This window comes from Myotis yumanensis, unplaced genomic scaffold (assembly GCF_028538775.1).
Source record: "Myotis yumanensis isolate MYYU_CA2020_CCGP unplaced genomic scaffold, mMyoYum1.0.hap1 SCAF_2, whole genome shotgun sequence".
Lineage (NCBI taxonomy): Eukaryota > Metazoa > Chordata > Mammalia > Chiroptera > Vespertilionidae > Myotis > Myotis yumanensis.
The window spans coordinates 170193083-170217708 of record NW_027223753.1 but is presented as its reverse complement, the minus strand read 5'-3'; the positions used below and the strand labels follow the sequence as shown (position 1 = coordinate 170217708).

Below are 24626 nucleotides of genomic sequence, written 5' to 3'. Positions count from 1 at the left end.
AGGTTGGATTTTGGCTTTGCACTGTGGTATAACCTTGGACAATCACACAACCTCATTTTCATGCCCTGTCATGAGATTTGTTATGCTCACCTCATGGGATGATTGGTAGAATTGGGGGCAATGTGTGTAAAGTACCTAATAATAAACTGGTATATGATAAGCATTTAGAAAGCTAATATTTATTTATTTATTTTGAGAGAGATAAATATAATTTTTTTAAATTTTATTTATTGATTTAAAAGAGGGGTGGGGGGAGAGAGAGAGAGAGACTTTTATTTTTCCACTTATTTATGCATTAATTAGTTGATCCTTATATGTGCCCTGATTGGGGATTGAACCTGCATCCTTGTCATATCGGATGATGCTCTAACCAACCAAACCATCCAACCAGGGCCTATCTTTTATTGTTATTGCTTTGTATCTATAATAATAAAAGCATAATATGCTAATTAGACCAGACGTCCTTCCGGATGACCTTCTGGGCAAAGCTGGGGCTGTGAGGGAAGCCCAGGTCCCGGGTGCCTGCCGGTAGCCAGAGCGAAGCCTGTGTCCCAGGTGCCAGAGGGAAGCTGGTGCTGGCAGCTGGGGGAAGGAAGGCCTACTCTTGCACAAATTTCATGCACTGGGCCTCTAGTTACATATAACTGCTGAGGTGATTTAGTGTAAAATCATCATGGGGTAGGGTTAGAGGAAATAGGCTTGGCCTCTCTCACTTCTCTTGTAACAATATGTTTGCCAATATATCTCAGACAGCTCACTTTTCGTTTGTTATAGAAGCAGTGTGCATAGCCTTTAGAATTAGGCTACCTGCACAACTTTGTCAAAGTTATTCACTCTTGTTTCTTCTCAACTGCTTCCACCATTAAGGATATTATGAGAGCCAAATGACACAAATATTAAGTGCCTAACAGAATGTTTGCCCTGCCCCCCAGCTTAATGAATAGTAAGTTCTTCCTATTGTTTTTCTTATCCACATCTGCCTACTGCCCTCACCAAATGCTTTTTTTCAGGTACCATGACTGTACACAATATTCCATGCTCTAGACCCAAAAGCCTGGCACCAGGTCTAAATGCAATGATTGTGCCTAGCTGCTTTGTCCATTTTGTCACCTTTTATAGACTTATTTTATACCATTTTTATTCCATGAAGTGAATATTAATTGAGTACCTGTTAAATGCCAGGAACAATAGGACATGTAATGATTAATGTGACAATTCTTGCTCTCAAAGACTTAACAGATTAGTCAGGGAATGGCATAGTCTAGAAAGACTGATCTTATAAGACAGATACTGTATGTACTGTAAAAGAAGCCAAAGAATGTAAAGAGACAAAACCAAGACATGTAGCATCTGAACGGTGGAAGAATGGTAACAACTGGAGGATGCTCCATAGGGAAGGTAAGTTTGTAATAGAGTCTCGGGGCTGTGAAGACTTTCAAGGTGGAAGTGATGGGGAGGGACTCCAGGCAGAGGGAACATCCTAAGAAAAGTCACGGGTGTAGAAGTGTGTGAGACAGGTCAGGGAATGGAGACATTTAGTTTAACTGTGAAGGGAATAATGAGGAATATGGGTGAGGCATTATTGTTCAGAGTCTTTAATGATGGGATGGTTTTATACTCAGTTTGATTTGCAATGAAGAAACATCGTGAGCTTTTTTTGAGCATGAGGGTAAGTAGTATGACAAGGAAGATTCAAGTTGTGTCAGAAGTGGTGTTTACATCTGGCTCTCCAATGGACAGATAATGGCATGGACTGGGTCTTTGGTGTCTGATATGGGAGAGAAGGGCAGTGTTCCAAGTTCTAAGTTGAGAGAAACATAAGGACACAGAGGTAGGAAATTCTCAAAAATAATTTGAAAACATACTATTGTAGGCTGCCATGAGCATTACATACGAGTAGGAAATTTGGGGGAAGTTATTTTAAAGGAAACATCATGGCAGGATCCCATTGTTTATATCAGGGATGCTGGTTTCCATTTGTAAGGAGATCAGAGTACTTGTAAAGCTGTCAAGCAGTCTAAATGAGTTTCCTTTGATTACTGTTTCTCTGAAGTCTGGTTTCTTAGAAGGTTTGTGTATTATTAAAGTATTTTTTATTGTGGTAAATACATGTAACATAAAAATACCATTTTAACTTTTAAGTACATTCACATGTTGGGCAATCATCACCACTCTATAGTTCCAGAAACTTTTCATCACCTCCAAAGGAAACCTGTAACTGTAAGCAGTCACTCCCCACTCTTTCCTTCCCCAGCCCATGGCAACCACAGATGAATGGATAAACAACATGTAATATAGCCATGCAATGGAATATTATTTGTCCATAAAAAGAAGTGATGTACTGATACATGCTACAACTAGATGAACCTTGAAAGCATCATGCTATTTAAGTTTTTAATTTTGTTTTTATTTCAATGGCAATAAAAAGTTACCAGTTGAGATCTCTTTTTTTTGTATAAGCAATGATAACTTATAGTTAAAAATATTCACAGGTCACAATAATTACATTTTAACTTAATGATTCTTGAATAGGGCTCTGCAAAATCTCAGAGGTTTTTGACATATTTCAGAGGTTCATGACACTATTTTTTCTCATGTAAAAGGTATCCACAAATTTCTCAGGTTTGGAAAACTCTCAGCCTACTACCAGGATCACTTGCTTTTGCAAGATATTCATGGAATATCCTGACCAACACCTCAAGTGCTTTAAGGAGCCAGCCTAGTCACATAAACCCATGATGAGGCTGGGTGTGAAACAATGGGGAGAGGTGGGAACTCTGGCACCTTGGAAAAGTTCATGCCTCATGTAAAGAGGGGAAAAATCAAACTCTAGAATTTTCATTGAAATCTCTCAATTATTAGTTTTTAGCATCTTGTTAAAAAATGGTAAAACATTGTGGACAAAACAAACAAATCTGAGGAGTTGATTAAAGACTTCTGTCAATTAAAGAATATGCATGGTGTATGTTTGACTGCCAACTCCACCCTTTGCACAAGATTATTTTTTAAAAATTCTCACCCAAGATTATGTTTTATTGATTTTAGAGGAAGTGGAAGGAAAAGGGGAGAGAGAAAGAGAGATTTATGTGAGAGAGAAACCTCAGTCAGTTGTCTCCTGTATGTGCTCTGACAGGGATCAAACCTGAAACCTGGGTATGTGCTCTGAACAAAAATTGAACCTGCGACCCTTTGGTGCATGGGACAACACTCCAAAGAACTGAGGTACAGTGGCCAGGGCCCAAAACCACCCTTTAGATTACCATGATTTTCAGCATATTCTGTCACCTCTCAGAATCTCTTCTCTCATCTACAAAATGTGTCTAATGACAGTCTCTCCCTAATAGAATTGTCATGTATGTGAAGTGTTAACACAGTGTTGGCAGAGTACAAGGCAATAATCCTATATAATAAAAGCCTAATATGCAAATTGACCAAATGGCGGAATGACCAGTGGAATGACCAGTTGCTATGATGCACACTGACCACCAGGGGACAGACACTAAGTGCAGGAGCTTCCCCCAGCCAGCAGGCCCCAGGCCAGCCAAGGCGGTTGCCATTGGAGGCCCCCCAATTGCCCCGCCAGTTGCCACGCAGATTCAGCCCTGATTGCTGGCCAGGCCTACTGACCCTACCCATGCACAAGTTTTGTGCACCAGGCCTCTAGTCTATATATATAAAAGCCTAAGTGACCATTATGATGGAATGACTAGAACGAGGGGTCATTTTGACACGCACTAGGCCACCAGGGGGAAGGCACTCAATGCAGGAGCTTCCTCCTGGTGGTCAGTGCACTCCCACAGCATGAGCGCCAGTCAGCCAGAAGTCAGGCTCATGGCTGGCAAGCGCAGCGGTGGTGGCAGGAGCCTCTCCTGCCTCCTCGGCAGTGCTAAGGAGCAGCGAGCCAAGTAGTAAGGAACGAACAGGTGGGCGGTAAGGAGTGGCAAGCCAAGCAATAAAGAGAGAGCAGGCGGGCAGTTAGGAGCGAGCAGGCGGGCGGTTAGGAGTGAGGCGTCCCAGCTTGCGAGAGGGATGTCCCACTGCCAGTTTAGGTCTGATCGGGCCTAAACTGGCAGTCGGACATCTCCCGAGGGGTACCAGTTCTAGGCCATCCCTCCACGCACGAATTTCATGCATTAGGCCTCTAGTCCTATATAATAAAAGGCTAATATGCAAATTGTCCCCTTGGGCATTCAACCGACCCAGAGTTCAACTGCTCACTATGACGTGCTGACCACCAGGGGACAGTGCGAAACAAAGGAAGGCCCCAGCCGTCAGCTGGCAGCCAGGGGAAAGAAGGCCCTGATCGGGCCCGATCGCTGGCCGGGCCTAGGCACAAATTTTGTGCACCGGGCCTCTAGTACTAGATAATATTAGGTAATGTTATCTGATTGTTAATAATGAAATTAATGGCACAGTTTCTAACTGGTTTTCCTTCCTGGAGGTCTTGGAGTAATTTCAGGGGAGTTTGGTGAAATAATCCTGATAGTGATTCAACCCCTTTATGCTGAATATGATCTAGGATAGTGTCTTTGAAATTTATCACAAAAAATAGCTTTGTGATAGTCATCAAGTTATTTAGTCTCCTTGTGCCATTTTCCCACCTGTAAAATGGTAATAATATATAGTACCTTCCCCATATAGTTGTTTGGGGATTAAATAATTAATATTTGTATGGCACTTTACAACAGCTCCTGGCACACAGTAAGGGTCATATAGATAATTAGGAAAAAATAAATATTAAGACACAAGTTGATCCGGCATAGACTTTTTATGGATCCTTTTTTCTCCAAGTGACTACTTCTCACTGAAGCACTGATTCAGCTTGACACCTTGCTTTAGTTGATATTTTAAATACAATTTTAGAATGTGCTAGCCCAACTTAACTGTGTAATGATTCAAGACGGAGCTGTGATCAACAATGACATTTTTCAGCGAATCTGGAGACCTTTGAGAATGTCAGGCCTATTCATGAAGCACAAAGGTTGGCATCTTACCTTCAGTTTGTGATTATTTCATAGACAGTTGTCCTGGTTATTTTCATGGTTTACCAGTTCTAGGCTCAAGCCATAACATTTCTAGGCGATAAACAAGCTTCTTTAATACAATTATGAGAGTTCCATGAGGCACCAAGGTACAGTGAGAAAGTAAATATTGGACTCAAGATAAAACTCATTACATGACTTTGGGAGAGTCACTCTTCCCTGTGTCCTGTTCTTTTCTCTAAAATGTAAAGTTAAGGAAACAGACTTCTATGTGTTCTACTGGGGCCTCCCCTCACCAACTTCTTACAAATGAGATATTATGGGAACCTCTGATATGTCCCCAGGTAGCAGGAGTGTTGCTCTGGTTGAATTGGGTTAAGTGCCTGTTTACTCTATTCTCTTGGGCTCAGCCTGTCTCACATGGTAACCCCTCAGGCATCTCTGTGGGAGCCGCAGGGCTCCCTAAAACTCATTCTGAAAGCAACTGGGTAAGATGAGACTATTAACTCTTAGCTAATAATCTATGATTCTAAGTATTTCTAAAAATACTTTATTTTTTTTCAAATAAAGTAAATTTCTTTCAGCATAATAAATAAGTAAACCCTATCTACCTACACACATTTACCCAGAACTAGAGACTCTGCTATTCAAAGGGACCCTTCTATAAAATGAAAAATTATTTTTCTGTGTAAACAACAACATTTAGAATGTTTTCTAAATTCTGTGCTTTACTCTTCTTAACGTGGGGGACACTTTGGGCTTGAGGCACAATTGTGAAAACTTAGGATGCTAACTTTTTGTTCAGTTTCTACTTTTTGAGTCACTGGCATTTGTCACTCTTTTACCCCTCTTCAAAATTGGGATAATCAGAAAGAAAAGAAAAAGCTTCCTTTTTTTTTTTTTTAAAGGTATCTGAAATTTCACAAAGTATGCTGGCATCACAGCATTCCATGCATATTTAATCATCATCTTCAAGACAGGAGGTTGGAGAAAAAATCAGGTTGTGATATTTGGCAACAGCAGGTGTGGGAAGGAGGGTGTTGACACCCTCTGAAAACGGATATGGCATGTTGTGTGGCAGGTTCCCTGTGCAGTTCCCACATCACCTGGGGTCCCAAACATGCTTTAAGAAAACTCTAGGGCAGGAATGGGGAGCCTTTTCTCTGCCAAGGGCTATTTGTATATTTATAACATCATTTGCAGGCCATATAAAATTATCAACTTAAAAATCAGCCTGCTATATTTGGTCAAACGTTTAATTAACTCACCCCAATGCATTGGCAGGGCCAGATGAAATGATTTCGAGGACCTTATGTGTGGCCCACAGGCCAGATGTTCCCCACCCCTGCTCTAGGGAGTGGGGCTTGTCCTTCACATGACAAGGGATTTCTCTGGGAGTGAGGATGGCCTTTGACAACCCATTTTCTTCATAAAAACCTTAATGCTTTCTCTTTTGTGGGCCTTTGCATAGGGCAGCTAGCTCTAGCCCCTGTCCCTGTGCATATTCCCCCCACCCCCAACCCCCCCGCCATTGTTGTTAAGTGAGTATCTTGCTTATGTATATGTAAGTCAGTGAGAGAACAGGGATACAGTTCTTGGCATTTGGGATGGAAACTATTAAAACTCAGAGTTAACTTAGGAACTCTCATATCCTACAATCAGGAGCAAGACAGCAATAAGAGGGTCACATATGTGCAAATTATGTTTTCTAACTTTATCACACACTCCACTCTGTCTGCCACCCAGTGTTCCAGACACACAGGTTTCACCACTGCCTCCCTGTGGCTGGGCTGATACACCCAACAAGCTCCTGCCCCTGGGTTTTTTACAGCTTCTTCCATATTGACAGTAGATTGAGAAAGTATGACACCCAAGTTTTCAAACTTTTATGTTCAAAAAAGTCATCTGGAAGGACTTCTTAACATGGAGATTCCTGAACCTCCCCCAGAGATTCTAACCTAGTAAATAAAGAATGGGGCCTGGTGCCAGGTTCTAGGCTCTACCCCCAATGTGGGGCATGCATGAGGTAGCCGATTAATGATTTCTTTCTCATCATGGATGTTTTTATCTCTCTATCCCTCTCCCTTCCTCTCTGAATTCAATAAAATTATATATTTTAAAAAATAATGGGGCCTGGGAATATGCATTTTAAACAAGAGGTTTTCTCAGGCTGGTGGTTCAGGAAGTGCCCACACATCAAATACTGTCTTCAGGTTGTCTTTTCTGGACACTGCACTAAAGGATGCCCTTGCATAAAGGTTGGGCTGAGACTGGAGTCACAAAGCCCAAACTGTGGGCAGAGCTTTGGTTCAGAGGGTCTCAGAGTGCCAGCGATGTGCAAAACTCCTTATGTTGCAACAGCAAAGGCAGGGGGGAGTGTGGCTGGGTCAGGAAGTAAGAAAGACGAAAAAAGTATATACTCTCATCCCCTCCCATGTGTTCTGGGCAACTATCTGAGGCTGTCTGTCTGCAGTCTGATTACAGTGCACAGGAACTCATCTGATGTCAAAACAGATTCATCAAGCACAGTCCCCAGCATATAATAAAGCTGAAAATGAAGTATAAATTTCATGGCTTAGTTTTTTAGACCCTCAAGTAATATGGCCTTCGCCTTGAGTCCACCATCCCAACAGAGCGGAATGACTATTCAAGTAACTGTGTTTAGGGGTGGGGTTCAGTCTAAATTGAGTCCTTGGAAACTCATTGTTCCAGTGCCCCTTCTTGGATACCTAGGACATACCCACCCTGATGTGTTTCTGGCTCCTCAGAGTTATAGTCCTGTCTACTTGGCATCAGAAAAATTCTATAGTAGCTTCCTCTTTGGGTCACCTCCAATTTAGAACTAACAATTAATTGAATTGTTTTCTTAGGTTATAAAATATAATTTTATCCTGAAAATTGGTCTTTTAGTCATGACGCTGATCTGAAGACAATAACAATTTGGTACTAGAAGCCCAGAATGCCAGTGCCAGCCCCGAAAATGACCTTACTTTGAACACATCCAAACTGCTTCACTTCGTTGACAAGAAAGCCAAAGGCCAAAGAGGGAAGCTTTCCCACACGTCTGCTTGTCCAATTACAGCCAGAGAGTTAGTGAATGAGGGATTAGAAATAAGTCCCCATACCTACCAGATGGGTACTACCTTTCATCCTAACTAGTGCTCTTCATATTTGCTTGGGGTTTCAATGTTTCAAAAGCTTGTCTAATTTGCATTGCAGTTTATGATATACTCTTTTTTTGTCTGTTCTTTTTTTTAAATGATATACTCTTTATTCACATGCTTAAATTTTGTCGAGGTGGCTTTCCTTCTTTGATTTCTTCACTACTGAGACATGTGAAATGACTCAGGCTATTAGAAGAAGAACTTTGGATAGGAGAAAAGAGCCAATGGTGATGATTTCATCATATGGTGGTTTTAAAATATCAGCGTTATTTTCTATTTAATTTGGCCAACATATATTGAGCATCAGAATCTACTGGTTATGGCACTGGGTGTGGGACTATATTACTTGTGGGTTCTTCCCTTGTAGAGGAAGAAAATTCATGCTGAGAGATACATGGGAAACCGTGAACTTTAGGCCATTCTCTAATCTGGAGAGGTGGCTTGACTGATAAGGAAGGTGGACTGTGATGGCTGCCTGAGGTGTGTTTGAAGAACCTGTCCAGCTCTGTGATGTGGGGTGGTGACTGGATGGTTTCCACATCCACTCCAGGGCAACCTACATTTTCTCCTCAGCTTCATGAGCAAGGACACGCCCAGTGCTTAGCAGGAATGGTGAGCCACACCCTGGATGTGAGTCAGGCCTCTAATCCATCCAAGATGGGGAAGGCTGATAGGGGTGGGACTGTGTCAAGTTTCATATTCTCCCACCTTGCCCTTTCTTTGGTTTTATATTTATAAGGAAGGGTGTTGCATGACAAGGCTGTGCCATGGGGGTGCCCTTCATTAGTGGCTCGCAAGCTGCACCATTGTTTTCCTCTGCCTAATGCTTCTTAGTTCTGGATTGCTTTGGGTGTAAAAGCAAAGTGTGGGTGTAAAAGGAGAGTCAAGACTGACTATGTGGTTTGTGAATCCTTGTGCAAATGAAAATGCAAGTTATTTTTTCAATAATTATTAAGAATGTCTGCCGAAACCGGTTTGGCTCGGTGGATAGAGCGTCGGCCTGTGGACTGAAAGGTCCCGGGTTCGATTCCGGTCAAAGGGCATGTACCTTGGTTGCGGGCATATCCCCAGTGGGAGATGTGCAGGAGGCAGCTGGTTGATGTTTCTCTCTCATCGATGTTTCTAACTCTCTATCTCTCTCCCTTCCTCTCTGTAAAAAATCAATAAAATATATTTTTAAAAAAAAAAAAAAAAAAAAAAAGAATGTCAAGACAGTGACAGCAAAGCCAAACAAAACGCGGGGCCTTTTGGTATTCAGGACCCTGTGCCACTGCACACATTGCACATGCATAAAGCCAACCTGGTGGGGGTGCATTAGGGAATCTGGTATGGAGAGTGATGTGGGGCTTCACTTGGCCAATGGAAACCAGACCATTGCTACTAACCAAAGCCAGTTTTAAGCTATTGCACTTAGATTTGGTGGCAGTAAAGAGCATACTGTGTATTTTGCAAAGGAGAAGCAGACCAAGGTAGGGAAGGTGATCAGCAGACCATCACACAGCTTCTTAGTGTCAGATGGGGACTAAATCTCGGGCCTTCTAACTGCCATGCCTTTGCTAGCCCTCAGTAAAGCTAAGTAACAATGAAATTGTTCTCCGTCATTGTGGGTTAACTTGGAACTTGGGAATCAGAGTGAAATGTAGAAAGGGAAATGAGATAAATGATAATTGAATGGAGAAAACAAAACAGCTTAGAAAGCCAAAGCAGTTTGTCGGAGTCCAATCTGATATACAACATACAGCAAAGCAGACAAATGTCTGGGCAGCAAAACAAAACTACACAAAGATATTTTCAAATAAAATACGCATATTTCCAACCAGCCTTGAGCTCATCTGATAAGGGACAGATTGTCCAGAGTAAATAGAGAGAGAAAAGAAAGATGCTCTGGGCTGAATTTAGTCCCCTGTCAAAATCACATAGAAACTAATTGCTTCTTCTGCTTGTCATAGCTCCAGTGGCCAGGCCTGAGGGGCAGTGAAGGGAGACAGCATGGTTCATATATTTGTGTGTTTGTTCATTCATCCATCCATCCAACATTCCTTGAGCACCTCTATTAGCATTGTTCTGTGCTAGATCCTAAAAAGAATGTTTAAAACATGGCCCCTACATTTAAGGATAGTAGACAGATATGTATCAGGGGAGAAAACAAATCACAGTAAATAGAATACTAGTGATGCATGCTGTGCTCAAAAGAAGGACTGGACTGGCTACATAGTTTGTGAAGGCTATTCACACTGTTTACATCTCTCAGTTGATAACCTGCCTACAGGTTCTTATTTGCTTCCAAACGGTGGTCAGTATTTATTCATCAACACTGTGCTTCTCTTTCTTAAAGACTCCAGGGGAGGGGGCATAGCTGGTGAGTCAGGATGTGGTGTTCTTATAGACTGTGTCCATTTACCCTTGGTTAGGCATGACTATGAACCAGTTCTTTGCATGATCCTCTAGGGGGAAAACCTGGGTTGAAGATGGTGAAGATCTGTGCCTACTGGCACTTTCTCCTTCCCATCTGCTGCCCTAGGCATGTGGGTAAGAAAACAGTTCTGCTCAGGACAGGGAGAGGGCCAGCTGTGTGATCATTGGGGTGTTACTCAGTGCCCATCTAAAAAATGTCAGGATAGGAGGAGATCTCAGAAACAGTGCTTTCTAATCGAATAAGTAACACCTCCATTCTCTCTTAGTGACAGCAGGATTGAAGTAGAAGAGGAAGTGAAATATGTTGCAAAGGCTGTCACAGAAAAGAGAGAAGGTACAAGACAGCAAGAGAAATAATCTTGAGGTACCTATGTAATAATTTCCCAAGATTTTCTGCTCCTTACCTGTTGAGCATGTCACTCACCAGGAGATGTATACATAGTCTCTGAAATGACTGGAAATAATAGACAGAAGGTGAGTCCCATGTGTTAGCATTGGTCTCATCAGAACAGTGTTGCACATTCATGCTAATACTTAACATTTACAAAGCTCATAGCACATCCAGTATCTCATTTGCTCCCTCAGCAGCCCAGGAAGGTAGGTGGAGTCTGTACTATAATTCCCACTGCACAGAAGAAGCAACTGAGGTTTGGAAAAGACTAAGCTACTAGCTGCAGATCCCAGTGAGTGGCAGACGAGGACCTAGGGCCAGGTTTTCTGTGTGTGACATTCATTCTACCACTGGTCCTCTCCTAGGTGCATTGTTCCTTGTTCCAGTTATTGCTGGGTACAGTATGACAGGAGCACAGCATGAGCGGGGAGAAGCATTCAGGAGCCACTGGAGATGTAGCGATAATGAGAGAGCTGCTATGTGGACATGTGATGTCTTTTCACAGAGCCTCTTGTCCTTTAAAATAACACACTTCAAACAGCAATGCACCCGTCGGTCCCACTCTTAAGAGACCAGGCTGGGATACAGCATCTCTCAGCTCTCCCCCCACTTTTTTGCCCCCATTCTGAGCATAAAGACACTTGGAGCTGAGTGGGAACAGTATTTGTCTCGCAATTACTTCTAATTGCACTGTAGTTTTGTGGTGCATAAGTGGAGTGACCTAGATACCAGTTATGTGAAACTCTCTTTTCATGCTTGGGTCTGTATTAAGGAGGAGGTATATTAGGGAACAGTGGCTCAATGCATCTCCCAGTTAACATTTATATGTAACTCCACATCTCTACTTGTCAAATGGCCAGGTCTCCTTAACAGGCCGGATCTAAGGCTGTCTCTTTCTCTGTAAGGCCTCTCTGGATTACTCCATTCTTTAAATTCCCATAGCAATTTTCTGATCCTATCTTTGGTGCTCATAATTTTCCTTTTTTTAAATTGACTTTAGAGAGGGAGGAAGGGGGAGAGAGAAAGAAACATCGATGTGAAAGTCATACATTGATTGGTTGCCTCTGTATGTGCCCCAACTGGTGATGGATCCTGCAACCTAGGTAGGCTCACTGACCAGAAATCAAACTGGAGACCTTCAGGTACAAGAGTGATGCTCAATGAACTGAACCACTCCGGCCAGGGTTGGCACTCATCATTTTCTACATATTTCATCTTCCTGAATTCCTCATGCCAGCAGCAGTGTCTAATTCATTTTTCTCTTTTTGTCTACTCAGAGAACTGAGAATAGCTAAGGTAGTTGCTCAATTAAGTACTGCGAAATGAAAGCATAAACTGATTATATTCTAGACATTGTGGAGGCGTGCAAATAGACCATTTATTCTCTGGAACCTCTTCTAGGTGACCCGACGTGATTTACCAGTTTAACCTTATTTCCTGTGGAATATCTTCATGACCGACCTCAGTGTGCCTGGAACTGTGCATATCATTTTTTTGAGAGGTGAGTGTCAGTCAGATTTTTTTAAAGAGGAAAATAACAACCTGGAATCCAATCAGAATAGTTCCCTGGTATACCCCAGTTTCTTCAGTCATCACACAAATACAATCTGACTGGCCAGAGTCTGCTGAATAGAATAGAGAATTTGGGATGAAACATTTAAAAATTCACTCATAAATATCCAGCACTTTATATTTTGTCTTCTTCTTTTTTTCCAAAAATCAGTCCTCTACCAGAGACTATGTCTTATTCATTTTGTTAAATCCTTATCAATTTTGAAAACTGAGAATGGTCCAGATAGTTGCTCACTTGAATGAAAGCACCAAATTATTATGTTCTAGACATTGTGGAGGTAGTAAAAGACAGGTGGTTGCATTTTCTTTTTTAAAAATATATTTTTTATTGATTTCAGAGAGGAAGGGAGAGGGAGAGAGAGATAGAAACATCAATGATGAGAGAGAATCATTGATCAGCTGTCTCCTGCACAACCCCCACTGGGGATGGAGCCCACAACCCAGCCATTTGCCCTTGACCAGGATTGAACCTGGGGCCCTTCAGTCCCCAGGCCGACGCTCTACCCACTAAGCCAAACCAGCTAGGGCAGTAGATGAATTTTCACAGTTTATACTGACTCTCTATACAGAAAACTCTTATTTGGGTTTTGAAATCAATTCATTAAGATTCAATTACATTTTCTAGCAATTGTTGCTATGCCAAGTGTTATTCTAGGTTCATTCTCAAATGCTTCCTTTCAAATTCAACATACCTAAAAGAGTGATGATACCCCCCCAATTTACAGATGATCAAAAATATCAGCTCAGAATGGTCAAAATATGACTTGCCATAGGGTTCAAGGCCATTAAATGGAAGATTGGGATTCATTAAGTAGATATTAATTAATTATCATTAATTCAATATGTATTTATTTGGTACCTACTACATGTTAATCTTTATGGGAGAATATGATGTAGTCATTAACTTCAAGGGGCTCAAAGTATAGTGAGAGAGACATACACTTAAATGGAAAACAATAGCATGTGGCAAGTACTCTAATAGGATTACTGCCCAGAGATCCCAAGTATATGTGTAGTGTTTCTGTTTGTCTCAGAGATATACCACTCTACATGTCCTCTATACCTGATACAAAAGTGGTAATAATGCTCAAAATCACAAATATCCCATAAGTCAAATCATCATCGAAGAATTTTAATAGTAGGATTGTAAGCTTCAGACTTAAACTTTCTTACAGTTAACTGGGGGCACATACATCCCATAAAGGAATGGACAGAAGGCTACTCCTGCTCACTCCATCAAAATATTTTAATGAAAGAGGAAGTTGGCAGAAAAACCCAGGACTTCTTGAAGGAGAGGACAGGAGAGAGAGGTGTGTCACTGTAAACGAGAAAAACCCCACCCACAAGCCCAGTTCCTTGTCTCTGACAGATTGAGTTCCACCCTGTAAACATCCTCAGTCCTTTCATTGACCATTTGTGACTGAGCACTTCACACTCAGCCCACTCGGTGAGGTGAGATTCACTCTGAGTGGGTGACAGCACCAGGGCACCCTTCTCTTTGGCTTCATCTGTGCCAACCACACCTCTACCAGCCACTGCCTGTTGTCAGAGTCCCTTCGTCCAAGAAGAGAAAGAAGAGTCTTGAGGACCAGCCACTACCTAGTCAGGTAAGGCCAGATGGCTTGTCACCAGTTCTGAAAAGAGATCAGGTTTCTCTCTATAAACTGATTGCTCCTGTCTCTTAGCCTGTATTTCTTGTCATCTCTGCCATTGCCTTGCAGTTCCAAGTAGGCCTAAAGTTTTCCATGACCATATGACTGTCCACTCTTCTGCACTGCCCACGGTTGATGAGATTTGTAGACCAGCATGTCTAAGCCTATTCAATCATTTGGCACCCTTATCTATAAGATGATTTTAATCTTAAAAGCAGTGCAATTGGTATAATTTTCTCTATTCAGTCGCTTACTAAACTGAGGCTTGGTGAATTAGAGTGTTTGTTTTTTTTTTAAGTTTGATTAGCAGTCTAAGGCCAAGATTAGGTTTAATTCCTCCTTCTCTCTCTACTATACCACTCAGCAGGTCATACCTTATCTCAAAAAGCCAAAAGAAGGGAAAGGGGCTTCCTGAACTGTCAAATGACAGACAAAAGGTATTATTTCCTTGCAGGCAGGTTGGAAGGGATATTTTTGAATTCATCTGAGATTTTATAATGATATATAAGCTCCATCAACTAGGGCTATTTTTAAAGAACACATGAGAATATGTATGTATAGGGGCCCTGTAAGCTGAAAAGTGATATGCAAATTCAGGAAGATGACTCCATGGAGCCTGAAACATGCTCCGGCTCTCTGTGTAAGATGGCTTTCATTTGGGCTGAATGACACTTTCCTAATGTCAGCAGCTGCATTATGAGGCATAGATCACACAGGCCCTGAGGAAATATTTAGCTTTTCAGTCTTACTGTGATATGTGGAAAAGCAAATCTCAACAGGAGGGAACAAAACACCCCCTGAATCTCTTCAAATTGACTCCGGCAATTTCCCCTCTTATGACAGCTATCATTATATAGTATTGTTCTCCTATATAACAAGAAAATCTCATCTTCAGTGATTATGTAGTTTATTTTTTAAGGTACTAATTTTAGCAATCATTTTTTCCTTCATTCTCAAAAGGTTGTATCATTCTTAATTGTGGAAGGAAATGTTTCGTGTGTGTGTGTGTGTGTGTGTGTGTGTGTGTGTATTTGAGTTTGTTATGACAGTGCTAATATTCATCCCGTGGGTTGAAATGCTATACAATCTTTGGCAGACTTCTGGATATTCTTAGTGTCTGTCTAGCTCTAATGAACTTACAGGAATCACATACTCAATTACCTAATTCAAAATAGAGAAAGTGAAGCCCAGAAAGATGACATAATGTGAACAAGGCCACCAGCCAGTGATCATTAGATCTGTAGGTCAAATGCAAGTCTCTGATTCCTTTACTGCTTATGGCATGGAGCAAATGGTGCAGGCATCCTTGGACAGAAGCATTAGCTGTGTCATTTTAAGGATTGTACTGACTATCCTTTAAGAGTCCTTTTTTAATTAAAAGTTTTGGGGCACTTTGACCTTTTCTTGGCATCTAGTGGAAATATTATACCCTGTAGAATAGGGGCGTTATTCACAAAAGCATCTTTCCTTATTATCTTGGTTCTTGTGGAATATTTGTTTCAGTCAAATTTTGAAACTTCTCCTTAGATGTAATGTTGGGAGATGAACAAGCAGTGGTGATGTCTTCATTTTATTCAATCAATCTAGATCTTTCCTTGTATCTTCTAGGATCCTTCTAGGGAAGTTTCACTCATTTTAGAACTTGTAATGTTAGTTGGTCTTTTATTCAGAGTTGTAGAATCTAATGGCATGGTTGAACTTGAGAGTTTCTTTAATCCAGGGTCTGCAGACCAGCAGCCATAGGTGAATCCAGCATACAGATGTGTGTATGTGTTTTTTTTGTTTTTATTTTTGTTTTGTGTGTGTGTGTTTGTTTTTTTGTTTTGTTTTGTTTTGTCCTGCAGTGGTAAACGGAACTGAGGTAGTTGCAAATATTTAACATTCAGGACATTTCTTTTAAAAATCAGTTATTTCATTTTTTCAGGAAAATGAGATCTAGTAATAATGGATCCATATTCTCACATAGAAAACAAACACTAGGTCTGGGAAGCATATATTTCCTCTAGATGGAGCATGTATTCTCAAATTTTTCACAGTCCCTATAGGATTTGAGTTTGTCAATACTGATCACTTTCAACCTCATACGTGTTCAAACCATTCTCTTTCAAGGGAAATCTAGGTCTATATAATGCTCGGCCATGCCACAGATCAATGGTACCAGGGAGTAGATGAAATTAATTCTTCGGCCTTAACCTCTCATTATTTAAGAGGCAGGAGGAGAAATGACTTCAGCAGGATATAGGGATAAAGAGCAATGACCCTTCTCCAAAGGGGCTTATTAGTATTGAAAATATGTACACAGGGCAAAATATGATAAATAATGCATGAAGTTAAAAGCAAATATTGTTGGTTTTACTGATTAGAGATATATTCATGGCAACTAGGTAGGTTGCCATCAGGGATGGTTGTAAGGAGGAAAGGATGTTTGACCTGGGCTTGGAACAGGTAGAGGTGAAATGAGTTTACAGCAAAAGAAGAATTTAAGCAAATGCATAAGACAGTACTTGCAGTATAGAATGAATTCTCAAGCTGTTTATGGGGCTAGTGGGACTGAAGGGAGGATGAGGCTGGGAATTTGGGCCTGCAGCAGATCCTGGGTATTGAGTGACAGGCTGAGTTTCAGAACTTGAGGAGCATTACAACTATCCACTGAACATTTGTCCAAGCTCATGACCATCCAAGTCTACAACTGGGTAGTGACAGAAAATCTTTGTAGATATCACTTAGCTCTCTGCTTTAAGTTTTTCAGAAGAATTAAGAGAGAAGAAAACACTTCTAAACACAGAGGACAGTATCAGATGCTTACTGAGGGAGAAAAGGTGGTAATATACAATGGAATTAAAAAGATGGATGAGCCCTAGCCAGTTTGGCTCAGTGGACTGAGCATTGGCCTGCAGACTGAAGGGTCCTGGATTTGATTTCAGTTAAGGGCACGTACCTTGTACTTCGGTTGCAAGCTCCTCCCTGGCCAGGGTCCTGGTTGGGGCTCCTGCAGGAGGCAACCAATTGATGTGAGAAAAGCACATCAATATTCTCTCTGTCTTTTCCTCTCTTTTCTACTCTCTCTAAAAATCAATGAAAAAATATCCTCCAGTGAGGATTAAAAAAAAAAAAGAAAAAAGAAAGATTGATGAAAATATTTTTTAAATACATTGAGCAAATGTAAGAAATATTTGGATAAAAATATGGCAATATTTTTAAAAATAAAGTCTATTCCTTTGGTTACAAAAGTGATGTTACATAAATTCTAACTTGTGGGATATAGAGTGTTATGTTTAATTGATAAGCTTTGTCCTTTGTCCTGGGAATCAGTCATCCTTGTATAGGTATAGAAGGTCCTTGAATGTCCTGGCCCTCGACTCTTCCATAATAAACACAGCTGGAGCATTCCACAAGTATCTGAATGCCCCACTGTAGCTTACAGAATTCCTCATGGGTTGAACAGAAAGTTCTAGTCTTGTGAAAGGCTGTATCAGTCACCCCAAAAATGTTTCACACATACCCCAAGATGTTTGTGTAATTAACCAAACTTCTCTCATTTGCACATGGTTGTGTGTGAGATTGGTTCAGAATTATACATATATCTCAAAGGCCTTTGCTTCAAGGGATGTAGGTAGGTGATGTGCCACAGAGTAAAATGAGGTATGTGAACAAGATTCATTCATTTAAAACTATTTCACATCTATTCAATACAAACATCTTTTCAAAAATTATTCATTCAAATTGTTTATTAAATATGTGTTCTAAGGTTTGGAAAAACAACATCAGTGAACAAAAAGAAATAATTTCTGCCCTCAAGCAGTTTACATTTCTAATGAGACAGATGGAAAATAAACAAAACTAGCCAGTAAAATCTTATATAATTAAAGGGTAATATGCAAATTGAGCAAATGGTGGAATGACCAGAATGCCCGTGGCCCTCACCTGGCTGGCCTCAACCCCGACCAGGCACCACCACCCCGATCGGGGGCGGGGCTGGCCAGCAAAACACCCGCGGCCCCTCATCCTGGCCAACCCTGCCCCTGATCAGCCCCACGCCCCAGCCAGCCCGCTCCCAATGGCCCCCATCGGGGGCAGGCTGGCTGGAACCCACCAGTGCATGAATTGGTGCACTGGGCCTCTAGTGTATAATATATGAGATATAGAAAGAAATAGAACAGAAAAGGGAATAGGAAGTCTTAAAGAGTTGAGATTTTACAGAGGGTGCTTAGGGAGGAATGAATTGTTATCTGAGTAAAGAGCCTAATGATACAAGGAAGTGAGCCAGGTAAATACCTGGAAAAAAGCATCCCAGGCAGTTGCAACAGCTAGTGCAAAGGTCCTGAGGCTAGGAGCATGGCTTCTTGGCACCTTTAAGGAATAAGGCATAGATTGAATTGAGTGGAAAACTCTTTGGAAATAAAGTTAGAATAAATGATGGTGGAGAGGGATGGGGGAAGCCATAACGGATTCTGAAAGACATAGTAAGAACTTTGACTTTCTTTTTTTATTGTTTAAAGTATTACAAATAGTAGTACATATGTCACTCTGAATAAAATAGGAGCCATTTTAAAATGACATAGTCTGACTTACATTTCAAAGGGATCCCTCTGTTTGTGTGTTAAGAATAGATGAGGGTGGGGTGGGGAGAGAGCAGGCAGAAGCAGGAAGTTCATTAGGGAGTTATTGCTATAGAACAGATGAGTGATGTAGAAGCTTGGACAAGCAGGTAGTGGTGGAAGTGATGACAAGTGATTGGATCTTGTGATTGATTAATTGTATGGGGAAGACAGCTAAGGATGACTCCAAGATTTTTTGCTGAGTGACCAGTAGAAAAGGGTGGCATTTATCCGAGATAGAGAAGACTATGAGAGAAAAGGTTTCATGGGAACAGCAGGAGCTTACTTTTGCACAGGTTAAATTGGAGATGTCAAGTAGTGAGCTAATATATGAATCCGGGATCCAGTGAGGGTTTATGAGCTGAAGATAAAAAAATGGGAGTCATCAATATACATGATATTTACAGTGATGACATTAAATTAGATCACCAAAGAAATTATTCTAGACAGAAAAGGTAAGAGGTAATGGCTGACATGAGGTTCTATAATTTTTTTGGGTTAGGATGGTGAGGAGAATTTAGTTAATAGTGTACCAAAGAGGAAGGGGCATGGTGGGTAGAGGTGGTCCAAGCCAGAAAAGAGGAGGATTTTATCACTAAAATTGTTTAAAATACCCAGCACATGGTATAATGAAAAGCATTTTTCATTTGTATTTTCTTAAACAATGCGCCCCTTTATCATTATCTGCATCCTGGAGCAGGACACAACTACTACTCCCACCACTGGCTCTGTCTCTGGTTCCACAGGAACCACAAAAGGAGATGGAGAAGGAGCAGCTGGAGTGGTGGGCGAACTCCAGGTGAGCATTGGTGTGTTCTGGTATCGAAGTGAAGAAATCTTCAAGGAGGAGAGAGTGATCAGGCAGCACAGATGCACTGAGAAGTAGAATGAGATATTGTCAGAGATCTGAATGCAGCAAAGTTGGTGTGGGTTCAAGAGAGAATGGGAGAAAAGGAATTGGGGCTGGTGACTGTACACATTTCTTTTAATGAGATTATTTGTAAAGGGACCCAGAGAAATGGGTGCAAGCTGGCTTTTTTTTTCTTAAGATAGGAGAAAGAGAATAGAATAAACTTTTGTAGAAACTGTAACTTGATTGATACACATAGATATTTTATTTATCTGTTCTACCCCTGTGAAGTTGTCCTGCTAAGAGTTATGCTCTTACATTTTTTCAGGGAAGAAAAATAAGGCTCAAGAGGTTGGAGATATCTTCCCCAAATCACATACCATATTAATAATAGATGGGATTCAAACCTGGGTTCTAAAGGTCAAGTTCATTTTTTCTTCACTGCCACTGCCTTAGACTAGACGATTTTAGAGATCACTTACAGCTTTAGAATTCTCTATAAAGCTCTCTGAAACGTTCACCTTGTTATTAAGGACCTTTAATAAACCCACGGGCATTCACAGTTCTCAGCAATGTCTCCTGAATCAAGTACTATTTACTAGATGAAGATGTTTGGGGTCTTGCGAGAAAAATAGAACTCAACATCTGCATCAATGAAAACTTGCAAGTATGGCCAATACAGGCCTCCAGGTTGAACCTCTACATGCCAGAGGATGGGAATGCAATTTCTTAGGCCTATAATCACGACTGAGTTTCACATTAACCTCTTCCTCTAATGGTGGATTTGCATCTATTACTAACATTATGCTACACCCTCAATACTATCTGCTGCTTTCTGTCCAAGTTCTTTCCATTTACATGGAGCTCCAAACCTACATTTCTGAGTCATCAACCCTACCTTGTTCTGAATTGGGACATTGCTACTTTTTAAGCAAGGGTACATTGAAATAAACATTATTTAATCCAGTCCTGGACAATATATGCAGGATAGAAAGCTTTGAACACCATTTGTCAACCCTCCCCCCACCCTATCCCTGTGGTCACCATAGAAAGGCAACTCCTGGAATAAAATATTACCATTGTTTTTCAGCAACAAATCACACTGTGACTGTTTAGTTGGTTTTGTGCAAGAGCTCTTAGATGCATATATATCCAGACAGCTCAGTCTGTCCCTATGGTGTCCTTATAATGCTCCTATTTTCCTTTGTACAGATTCCTATACAGATTCCTTTATCCAGTTTTCTGTAATTACCTATTTGCAGAACAGATTCTTTCACAGACCATGTACTTCTTAAGGGTAGAAATTGTATTTGCTGGTTTTCTCCTACTCTCTAACTCTTCCTTTTCCCTAGCATAGTGCTTGGCACAAAGACGGTTCCCCCAAAATGTGTTTGAATCATTAAATTAAATTGAGCATTTTGTACCATGTAGAGATAATCTGTCACAGGAGCAAAAGTGGAGTACCCAAGTTCAAGATATTCTTATATGCAGAATTAATGAATTAAGCAAATCAAATTTATAACCATAGAAGCCAACTGGTGTGGCTCATTTTGCTCTATAATCAGAGGTACACAAGCCTGTGTAGTGGATATGTCCATTTTGAAAATTTCACACCAGCATTACTCATGCCTATAATCCCTCAGTGGTGTCGGTATAATTAACAGCTGTTGATATAGTAAACATTGGTTTAATTGTTGATGTTTTAATAAATGAATAACTCTTGTGAATAAGTAAGACAAAGTTGAAAGTAATAAAAATTCCCAAACAGAAATGCACACCCCAACCTTTCAATTTTACAACTAAAAAAATATTACAAATTAAAACATATATTGGACTCATTTAAACCATTAACTATGATTTTTTAAAATTATAAAATCCTCTTTTGACCTAAAGGAAAATGAGCTTTATATACATATATTTTAATTTTTTATTGAAATATAGAGAGGGAGGTTGATGTCTGAAACCACAGGTAGTACTGAACCACATAGGTATGTATGTTTTTCCATACATGCCTATAAAGTTTAATTTATAAATTAGGCACAATAAGAGATTAAGGATAATATAAACAATAATAACTAATAATAAAATAAAACAACTGTAATAATATACTGTAATAAAAGTTTTGTGAATGGCTTTGAGGCTATTATTAAGTAAACCCTGGACAAAGGAATGACTCATGTCCTGGGCAGGACAGAGCAGGAATACACAATATTTTATCATGCTACTCAGAATAGCACACAATTTAAAATTTATAAATTGTTTATTTATGAAATTTTCTATTTAATAATTTTGGACTGTGGTTGACTGCATAACTAAAACTGCAGAAGGTAAAACCATGGATATATTTTTGGAAGCACATGATGCAATGACTTGATATATGTATATATAACAAAATGATCACCACATTACACCACAGTAAGTCTAGTTGATACCCATCATTACCATAGTTACAACATTTTATTTTTGTGTGTGATGCAAACTTTTAAGATCTATGTTATTAGCAACTTTAAAATATGCAAAACAGTATTATTAACTATGATTGTTATGCTGTACATTCCATTCCATGACTTACTTATTTTATAACTGGAAATTTGTACCTCTTGACTTCCTTCACCCATTTCCCCACACCTTATCCCCTGCCTTTGGCAACCACCAATCTGTTCTCTGTACCTATGAGCTTGAGGTTTTGTGTTTGTTTGTTTTAGATTTCACATATAAATGAGCTTCATATTTTACTGAGACTTAAATTGCTACATTTCTGGGAGGACCATATGTACAAATTTGGCCATATGTACCAAGAACCTTAAATTTGCAAACTTTTTGACCCAACATTTCCATTTTAGGAATTTTTACTAAGAAAAAAAAAATAAGGATTATGAAACATTTTCCCTACATGGATCTTCAATGCATAGTCGATATAAAAGCAAAGTAAAAAGGAAGCAACATGAATAGGGGCTGAGTTAAATAAATATGACTTATTGTATAATGGAGCCCTACTCAGCCACTAATATGCTGTTGTAGGAAATCATTTATGTACTGTGCAGTGTAGCACAGTGGTGGAAACAGGCTTGAAGTCCAAGAGACCTTTGATCAATGTAGAGCTCTCATCACTTACTAACTATGTGATCTTGAGCAAATTTCTCAACTTTTCTAAGCTGCAGTGTCCTAACCTGTAAAATGAGGCAAATTATAACACGTTTGAAATTAGCCAATGCAGTTAAAGCCAGGTATTTGGCAAACAGTAAGTTCTTAATAAGCAGTATCCTTCTCAATATTTTAATTGTAAAGAGGAAATTTTGAAATAATATTTACAGCATAACTCCATTTTTGAAGTAGAAAAATGATATCTATATAATAAAAGCCCAGCAACCAAGACGGTGGAACAACCAAAACGACTAGAGACCAAGACGATCAGGCAAGCAGGTGAGTGGCTAAGGGCAATGAGACAGGCAGACGAGTGGTTAGGGCAGTGGTCGGCAAACTGCGGCTCGTGAGCCACATGTAGCTCTTTGGCCCCTTGAGTGTGGCTCTTCCACAAAACACCACGTGCGGGCACACACTTACAGTGTGATTGAAACTTCGTGGCCCATGCGCAGAAGTCAGTATTTTGTGGAAGAGCCACACTCAAGGGGCCAAAGAGCCGCATGTGGCTCGTGAACCGCAATTTGCTGACCACTGGGTTAGGGGCAATCAGGCAGGCAGGCAAGTGGTTAGGGGTGATCAGGCAGGCAGGCAGAGTGGTTAGGGGTGATCAGGCAGGCAGTCGAGCAGTTAGGAGCCAGCGGTCCTGGATTGTGAGAAGGTACTGGCCGGGCTGAGGGACACCCCACCCCCATGCAAGAATTTCATGCACCGAGCCTCTAGTCCACAGATAAATGTAGAAGTCTGAAAGGATATACATAAAAAATTTTTACTTTCTTTTTCTCATTTCTTTTCCTTCTTTTGCTTTTAATGTATGGTCTACAACATAGTTGGGAAAGTTAAATGTGTCCAAATAATCATTAGCATCAATCCCAATAAATTAACATCTGTTGATGCAGTAATTCTTTACCTGTTATCACTCTTTTCCTCATTGCCAAGTCATGAAAATCTCACTATACCATTGTCTCTCAAGACCATACATCCAGTGGCTGGCAGTGCTAGACTAATTACCTCCAGTTTCCCTCGTTCCTCTTCCCTTGTCCTTCTGTCATAACATATGTGTTATACATCATAAACATTTATTAAGCTTATGTTCTGTTCAGAACACTCAGTGTTGGCAGTGGGAGTGAGATGCAAAGCAGCACAGAGGATGGTTTCTGACCTGGGGTTGCTTAGAGTTCCCTTGGAAGGAAAGGACTCCTACCTGTGGTGCATGCAATGCTTCATCTTGTTGAAGAGGCTCTTCTGTCTCAGTCCTGTTTTGGTGGCTAAGGAGAGCTTCCTTAAGTAGAGAGGACTGAGCTATTCGGTGGACTTGAAAATGAAGTGTATTTCCATGGCCTATAGTTATTGTGGTCTCTGACTAGGATGGAGACTTTCCAAACTCCTGTGTCACCACAACCTGTGTATGTGAATACCGCATCCATTTGTAGCTAGGGTTCAGGTTCTGAAGAAGGGGCCGCACACAAATGAATACACTAGACAAGAAATATAAATTTAGAAGGCATGGGGGACCAGGTGGAAAACTTCCCTCTAGTGGAGAAGCTCCCCCAAAACTCGGTCCAGTCTGTTTTTTATGCACTTGAATACACATTTGCCCTTTAGGAATGAACAGGCATATCAAAGGTAAAGTTTAGTAAACAGTAAAAGGATTATCAGGTTAGGGAATTGCCTTGAGCCATTTGGCCAATGGCAGAGCAATATTATGCTGATTTCCAGCCCTGCTGAATATCGCATTAATATGCTAACTACTGTTGGTCTTAGCCTCTGGCATGTGTATAGGTTTCTTATATGATTGTCTCTTTACCCACTACTTTCTGGGTTATTAGAATTTTATTCTTATTTCAATCAATTCCTCTTG

General features: G+C 40.5%; 1 protein-coding gene across 1 annotated transcript in view; it reads left to right on the top strand.

The window, feature by feature from the left end:
- The first annotated feature begins 13943 nt into the window (after window positions 1-13943).
- Window positions 13944-24626, top strand: part of TPRG1 (tumor protein p63 regulated 1) — a 146333-nt gene continuing 135650 nt past the window's right edge. Inside the window, exon 1 of the mRNA XM_070403600.1 lies at window positions 13944-14131. The gene's annotated coding sequence lies outside the window, so the exon portion shown is untranslated. The remainder of the gene's footprint in view (window positions 14132-24626) is intronic.